The sequence below is a fragment of the Poecilia formosa genome, unplaced genomic scaffold, assembly GCF_000485575.1.
Source record: "Poecilia formosa unplaced genomic scaffold, Poecilia_formosa-5.1.2 Scaffold47, whole genome shotgun sequence".
Lineage (NCBI taxonomy): Eukaryota > Metazoa > Chordata > Actinopteri > Cyprinodontiformes > Poeciliidae > Poecilia > Poecilia formosa.
This window is the reverse complement of record NW_006799986.1, coordinates 1015961-1023751: the sequence shown is the minus strand read 5'-3', so window position 1 is coordinate 1023751 and position 7791 is coordinate 1015961. Positions and strand designations below refer to the sequence as shown.

The following is a 7791-nucleotide window of genomic DNA, read 5'->3' as shown; positions in this document are numbered from 1 at the left end:
TCGTCTCTTCTTTCCTTCCGATCATCATGTTTTAGTCCCGTCCATCTTCCTTCCTGTCATCACCCCTTCTTTATACTTTCCTTCCTATGTCCCTCCTTTCATAGTTTCACTCTTTCCTTTCTTCCTGTCTTTGTCCATTTCTTCCTTCCTTGCCATCTTTGTCCCTTCCTTCTTTCTCTCCTTCCTTCTTTCTCATCTGCCACTACCGACTGGGAGTTTGAGAAAACAGAGACCAGTCACAAAGAGAAACAGAGGAGCTGATCTAGGAGTACTTTCTATGTTAAGGGAAAGTAGAAGCGTTCGTGGTATAGTGGCTCCTCTACTTGCTTCATCTTGGAGAGAAACCGGTGATCTCTCAGTTACAGGCTGTAAATAAAGAACTAAACCATCCAGCGTTCACCTTCCTTCAGACCAGCAGCTTTCCATGTTTCTGTTTACTTTCTAATTGTTCCAGCTGGATATGAGCGACTGCGCTGAGGCTGGCTGTCCCTGCTGTGATTGGCTGATTCGTCTCCCGTCTGCCTCCACCCATTGGCCGGCTGCAGCAGGTTGGGAGGGGCAGCTCTGTGCACCCTCCCCCTGCTCCTGTAGCTGAGCTTGTAAATGTAGAGTCTTTCTCTGGCTTTTATCTGAGTGGCTTCAGCGTTCTGCCTCTGAGCGAGTGTGTGTGAGTGTGTGTGTCGGAAGGAGAGTTAAAGAGAGGAAGGAACGGAGAGAGGGAGGGAGAGCCAAGCGGCGTTTATTTTTCTCCCCCCTGCTCCCTGTCACTCCATCCTTCCTCCCCTGACCTGGACCACCCTCCAGTCCTGCTTCCAGCCCGAACCGGGACCCCCTTCCACCCGAACCACCCCGGGACCCTTTGACTCTCCTCACTTCTCCGTCCCACCAACCACCACCCTGACAGGTAAGTCTCTGCTTCTCCAACCTTCAGCGCTTGATTGCTTTTCTTCTTTGGGAGTTCTTACACTATTTGTCCAAAAATATTCCATGTCACCTTTGCCTTTTTCGGATGCACAGTCCAAGTTTTCCCTTTGGTAAAGTGACACAGTTCCAGGAGATGCCGTCAGTGAGGTCACAGTGCTTTCCCTCCTCCCTTTGATATTCCGATATAAACTTCCTCACATGCACATTCCCAGAGATTTTCCAACTTTCAGCCAGGAGCAGCGATTGAGTAGGAAAAGGTTCTGTTTCTCCTGGTTATTTACCGTTCCTGGAGAAGCTGCGGCCACTTCCAAACGGCGGGATAAAACACGGGGCTGTTGGTCGGCTCCAGAACGCATGACGTTGCACAAAGCGTAATGACTTTACAAGGCAGTGAGACGCTTGATTGAATCAGGCAATCCTTCTGGCAGCGGATCGCCGATATTAACGCGGCTCATAAAGCATTCCTGGCAGCAGCAGGGAGGAGAAAAACTGCTTAGTTCTTCAGCAGCACATCCTGCACTCCACCAGGAAGGGGAAGTGCTCGCTGTGTGCGCGAGAGAGAGAGAGAGAGAGAGACCGTGTGTGTGATTATACTGAAGTGCTTTAGACATCAATACTGCCAGCCAAGAGATTTTAAAGCCACTTTATCAAATCTGAAAATTGGACCTTACAGCAAAAACTAAAAAAAAAAAGCTGCTTCAAATTCCTGCAGACAAATTAATGAATGAAAAAGTAAGATTTTTGCCATTTTGAATTTTATTACACTTGTTACATTCACTCATCCACCTTTAATTTTATGCTTATTATACATTATAACAATTTCAGAACATTAAAAATCACCTTTTCAAATTTTTGGCAATTTATTTAAATACATTTATATATTTGATATTTAAATTTTACTTGTAATTACACGAAAATATTTATATTTAAATAAAGTTAGACTACTCATTTTTCATGATTAAAATATGAAATAAATGAAAACTATGATTACAGTGTAATACATTGTAACATTAGATTTTAGGTATTTATTTAATTTAAAATTAAATGTAAATCGAGAAAATCTAAATTAATGCAAAAATATTTTTAAACATTCATTAATATAAAGGTTATGTATAAAGTTATTTTAACTGTATACAAGGTTTTCCTCTCAGACTGAGGTTCAGCCGATAAGCTGGAAAACTGACCACTTGTCACTGTAAATGAGCGAAACATGAGATGCTCAAAGTGAGTCAATGTAAATTTTAAAACATGTTGGAGTAATAAATTCTTGGAAATTTTAGATTAAACCAATACTTTATTTTCCGTATACCATTCTTTGGCTGAAATTCCTTTTATTTTTGACATTTTATGATGTAATCTGAGCCTCATGAAGCTCCAGTTGAATCTCCATCTTGTGTATTTAATTTACAGCGAGCAGGTTTACTTTAGTAACACTGAGGGAAGCTGGATTAAGTCAAAGACGTGTCTTCAGAGCTCTGCCCTTATGTGACGTAGCTGGACTATTAGCAAACGCCCACAGCGAACCGTGAGCCACGTTTCCTGCAGAGCCACGGCTCTGCAGGAAGGCAGCTGGCTCTTTGTGTCCTGGCCTTTTCGAACCGTTCCGGTTTTCCCGCTGGCCCGGCTCAGCGCTCCGAATGTGGCGGGAGTTTCCTGAGAAGGATCTGGCTCAGAGTTTGATGGTAGCTGTTGCAAAGTGATATAACGTTACGTTTTAATCAGCGGTTAGCTTGATAAAGACAGACTCATGCTGAGATGCTTAATTTATCAGATCCAAATCAACTTTCAAAACTTCAGAGTCCAGTGAGCAACAAAATTAAAAATTTGGTTAACGAGGTTAACGGTTTACTTTAATTGATTTGCATTGATTAATGTCTGAGTTTTAGCTGTTGTGTTGAGTTTGTTTACTAGGAAGACCAGAGGCGGCAGATCCAAACTGCAAAACAGAAGTAAGCAAAACCCTTAAATATTTTTAAGGCAATAAATACTGAAAGTACAGAACCGAAATAAAACCACATCCGCTTCCAAATGTTTGTTCAGAGTGGATAAATAATTTTAAAACACTTTCTGGCACAAAAAGGCAGTATATTGTATTCTGTGTTATTCTATATCACATCTGCTCTGATTTTCAAGTCGACCAGGAATCCTAAACCTCTTCGTTAATCAGTTATTTTCTCTGTAAGCTTTTATTTTGAAAGGCCCATATAATCCCCGTTAGACCCCATGAGGACATTCGTACCTGTTCTTTAAATCCAGACTAAATAATAAACCCTAACCTCCCCACCCCCCAAAATACTGAGGCTTTTATATTGAAGGGTGTATTTGGGCTTTAACTTGAAAGGCCAACATAATCCAGTTTTAGGGCTTGTTTTGTTGCTTTAGTGATGTTAAATCTGCTTTAATCCAACTGAAACAGTCATTGTTATGACAGGCAGCAGTAGGATCAACAGGAGACAGACTGACAAACAGTATCTGTCCCCTAAATTTGTGATAATCCATTTTTCTGCTGTTGAAGGGAGGTGAAGTCTGTTTTTGTTTCCAGTGTTTTATTTTGAAGGATGAATTTGTCCAGGTTGACTGGGGTCCAACAGGATCCATTTCCTGTTCTGAAACGGATCGTTTCCTGTTGGCAAACTGATGTGTTTCACTTTAAAATAACGTTTTGTGTGGGGGCAAAGATGCTGTTTGGTTTTATTTAAATTCAAAATAATAGGAAAACATAATTATTAAATAAAGTGCAAGTTTTATCCATTTATCCACACAGATTTATACTGACACCATCTGAATCAATGTATTTTCAGGCTTTTCATCTAATTTAATAAAGCCTGTTTTCTTTAAATTAAAAACTGAAAACCTTTACCAATAATCAACAGGGAAATATTTGTTAGCATTGCAGTGAATGTCCCTTACTTGTGAGCAGCTTTTTGCATGTTTCCTTTGGTGCTTTGATTGTTTAACTTCAGTAATCACCCTAATCTTTAGCTCCCTCTGCAGACTTTCTATAAGATCTAAGCTAGGACTTTGACTGGGCTGCTCCAAGTCCAAAAAAATAACCCTATAAATTAAATTAGACTGTCTGGTGCTAGAACGGACTGCAAGTCAATGATTGTAATGTACCTTTAAGATAAATCGGTAAAATTTAGGTTTTTTTGTACATATTTTCTTGAAAAGAATCTAGAAAATGACATTCATTGTGAATTTATCCGATGTAAATAAAGTGGACGGGACGGAGTTGTTGAAGGTCATGGTGGGACTAAATAGTTTGGAAAATTTGACCAAGAAAGACTGTTCTGGCTGCAAAAGTTTGTGAAACTGGACCCGAAAGAAACTTGAAGGTTTTTGTGTCAGAATCTTTGGGACAGATGAGACCAAAGTTGAGATGTTTGTCCTTAATGTGAAGCGCCATTTTTGGAGAAAACCAAATGCACCATAAGAAGAGACTTCTGTTAGCATCCTGCTCTCAGGGTGAACCTGCTTGGACAGATAGACCTGCACTGTCTGTCCAGTGTTTGCTTATAAACACTTTTCTGACCTCAACAGACTAAAAAGTTGCCATTTTTAGTGGAAATTAATTATGCGGAGTTGTCCTATTTACATTTAGAGATGCAAGTCTTCAGTGTCTACTGATACTAGACCAGTTTTTAGGGTCACAATAGAATTCAGAAACCAATTTTTATTCAAACGGTCTAGAGATTCTGCTTAAATTATGTGACAAGCGTAAGCAAATATACATATATATATTCATTCTGTAAGGTTCCATCGGTTTCTATTTTAAAAAATAGGTTTGTGCATAAAATTCTGTAGCTTAAGTTACCAGTAGTAGGTTAGCTCAGCTGCCCTGCTTTTTCCTAAATAAAAATATCAGAATCATGGCCGAGGACACTAGCATAATGCTATATACTCGTAAATAGGAGCGGCAGAGACGCATAACGTAAATGTATTTTAAAATCAATAGAGCATTTTGAAGTGATTCAGGATTTCCAGGACAAGCAACAGCATTTCTTTATAGAATCGATTATATCTGCACCTGTAATGTGATTCCTCATCAGAAACTGCATTTGCAGACTCTTTGTAACCTTGCATTTGTACACATTATTAAAATAGATATTAAACGTTATTATAGATTTACAGCAAAAATCTGAAACAAACTTCTGGAAAATTGTAAAACAGCCTGATTTCCTTTAAATCTGGACCAAAAGCTCAGCTGTTAAAGATGCTTTCACATGATAATAAATGAAACATTGACCAACATTTTGGTCAGTAATGACGGCACTTGGAAAAATGTAATGTTTCAGTTGTTCATTGTTTGTTTTTATGATGTAAACACTTGAACTCGTAGCACTTTGAACTGTCCTGTTGCTGAAATGTGCCATACAAATAAACTTGATGGACTGTGATGAAAACACACAGGCTGCAGGGTGTCCAGGGTTACACTATTGGAGCTCCAAGTTGATTATAAAATAACAAAGCTAATTCTGCCTCAGCTTTCCTCAACATGTTCGCACGATTGGTTTTACTGGCTGTGAAGTCGAGGCCAACGACAATATTTTCTCGTCACTTCACTGGTTAAGCTGGTTCCTTCCACCCCTGTATTAGCGGGTATAAAAATAGCAGCCGGGTTAGAGGGGGCCGCCTGTTCATGACCATCCCTCACCACCCAGAGTGGTGCTGGGGAAGCAGCAGGGAAGGCTGGAGCTACTGCACTAGTTTGCTTCTGCCTTCATTTACCCTCCATCTTTTCTGATTGATCTCTGAAACCTTCACAAGCTTAAATTACATCACTCTGTTGCTCCTCGTCGACAGGACGGTCCTCAGATTTCACCAACCATAATTCTCCTGGATGGCTTCGACTTTTAGAAGGTGCCGCGTTCAATTTCAGTAATGCCTCGCACCGCCGGTCCTTGGTTTCTGGTATGAATTATTGTCGGGAAGGATTGTTTTTTAGGTTTACAGCGTTGCTCTGTTGGAGAACGGCTGACCCATCAACTGAAAGGGAAGACGGGAAGGAGAGGCATTCCTTCCTCCTTGAAGCTTCAACTATTATTTTTTAATGAGCAGGGATGATTTCAAGATATAGTATTTGCTTTTACACAGAAATAAAGCTAAAACTGATTGTTCTTTGCTGCAGTGCTAATGGTAGCTTGTATTCAACTACGTAAAGTTAAGAAGGTTGCCGTCACTGCACGATCATTACCGTTAGCTCATTTTTGCATGTGCTAAAAGAAATACATTGGTAAAATGCAGATCTACAAGATTAAAGGGGTTATCAGACTGTACAACCCCATCTCTTCATGGGAAACAAATTAATTATTTCATGTTTGATTATTGTATGCAGGTGAAATATTGATTTTTCAATTTACAGAAAATAGTGAAATTAGCCAAGCAAATTGAAGTTAAACCATTTTTTATCTTTTAGTTATTCTCTTTAAATCAGATACAGTTTTTTCGATTGTAATGAAATAAAAAAATAAATAATAAAAATATCCTCGTGAAAGTATTTCTTTCACTAGTGAGCTAACGGTGCAGATTGTAGAGTGACAGTTACCAAGAGTTGGGTAGTCATCTGCCTGAAGACTAAATACTAAGCAGATTCATCATGAGGAAGAGGTGAACTTGGCATCGCATCAGATCCGCAGATGTTTAACATTTGATAAGCAGTGAGGAAGCTTCCTGCAGTTTACACGCAGAGTCGGATTCAGTCTCCCGTTTCGATCTAAACAGATAACGTCATTCGGATTTAAAGTTCCAGCAGAGATGACAAGGAAGCTCTGATCAGCTGATAGTGGAGCGACACAACGCCTTGTTTTTGTATAAGTATTCAGAGATGAGTTTGGAATCATCTGTAGATTGTCACTGACTTTAAACGGAAGGTCATTTCCTGCAGCGAGTCGAAAACGAGTGGTAGCTCTCCTTTCCACACAGGTTTGACCTCTGAATGCCCCCAGCTCGGACAGGGTGCAGCTACGTCACCGTGTGTGAATGCAGCGCGATTATTTATCCATTATTGCAACTGTTTCTCTGAGATGACTCAGCTCAAATGATGAATGGAGCCTTCTGAGTCCACAATGAGGTTCTGCAGGCCAATGCAGGAGTTCTGCATGCAGGAAGTACATTTGTTTTAAACATTTAACCACAGGAACTGAACAGTATTTAACGAAGTAAGCACATGAAACAAGACAGTAGAGGAAACCGAAAAAAAACAGGCGTCTCTGCGGCTTATGTTTGTTAATGTCAGTGAAAAGTGTAACAGATATTCTAAAGCTCATCTCTCGGCGCTGTCGGCTGCCTCTTGGCGTTTTTTTGATTAAAAAGCGCCCAGGAGTTGGTAAGCGTGTGGTAGGTGTGAGCGCACGCCCTGACAGCTTAGCATACTGATTATTCAAGCCTCTTAGGCTAAGCCTCGGCACTCGAGTGATGAACGTCAGCTCCTCGCTCTCCCATTCTGATTTCTGCACTTTTCTCATTCTCCGTTTGAGCAAGTGGGAAGCCAGTGACAGCTCTTGCAGAGAGCAAACCTGTTGTCTGAGAGTGAACGGATCGGCGACGCGCTGATTCAGACACAGCCAGGACTATTTACTGTGTTAAATAGTCACATGGGTTGATGACTGACACATCAGTTGAGGGGTCAATCATTGTTGGGACTGTTCCTCTTGTAGCAGAAGCAGCTGCCATTACAGTGAGGTCTAAAGTTGCTGTCCCGAGCACAAAAACAGTGATTATGAAAATATTTAATTTCCTTCTTTTTATTTCACCCTATTGACTGGCTAAAAGTTAGTTAAGCTAACTCTAAAACCACTGATAAAATTAGTTCTGCTAAGGCTAAAGAGCTATACCAACATGGTATTTAGCTTAAGCTAATGCTAAAGC

At 40.3% G+C, this 7791-nt stretch overlaps 1 protein-coding gene across 6 annotated transcripts in view; it reads left to right on the top strand.

Moving 5' to 3' along the window:
- The window catches only part of pcbp3 (poly(rC) binding protein 3), a 67004-nt gene continuing 59213 nt past the window's right edge, over window positions 1–7791 (top strand). For 3 of the 6 annotated variants that reach the window (XM_007552271.2, XM_007552269.2, XM_007552268.2), the window contains exon 1: window positions 4–904. The gene's annotated coding sequence lies outside the window, so the exon portion shown is untranslated. Of the gene's footprint in view, window positions 905–7791 lie in introns of all 6 variants that reach the window. The other 3 variants (XM_007552272.2, XM_007552270.2, XM_016671614.1) reach the window with 2 other exon arrangements.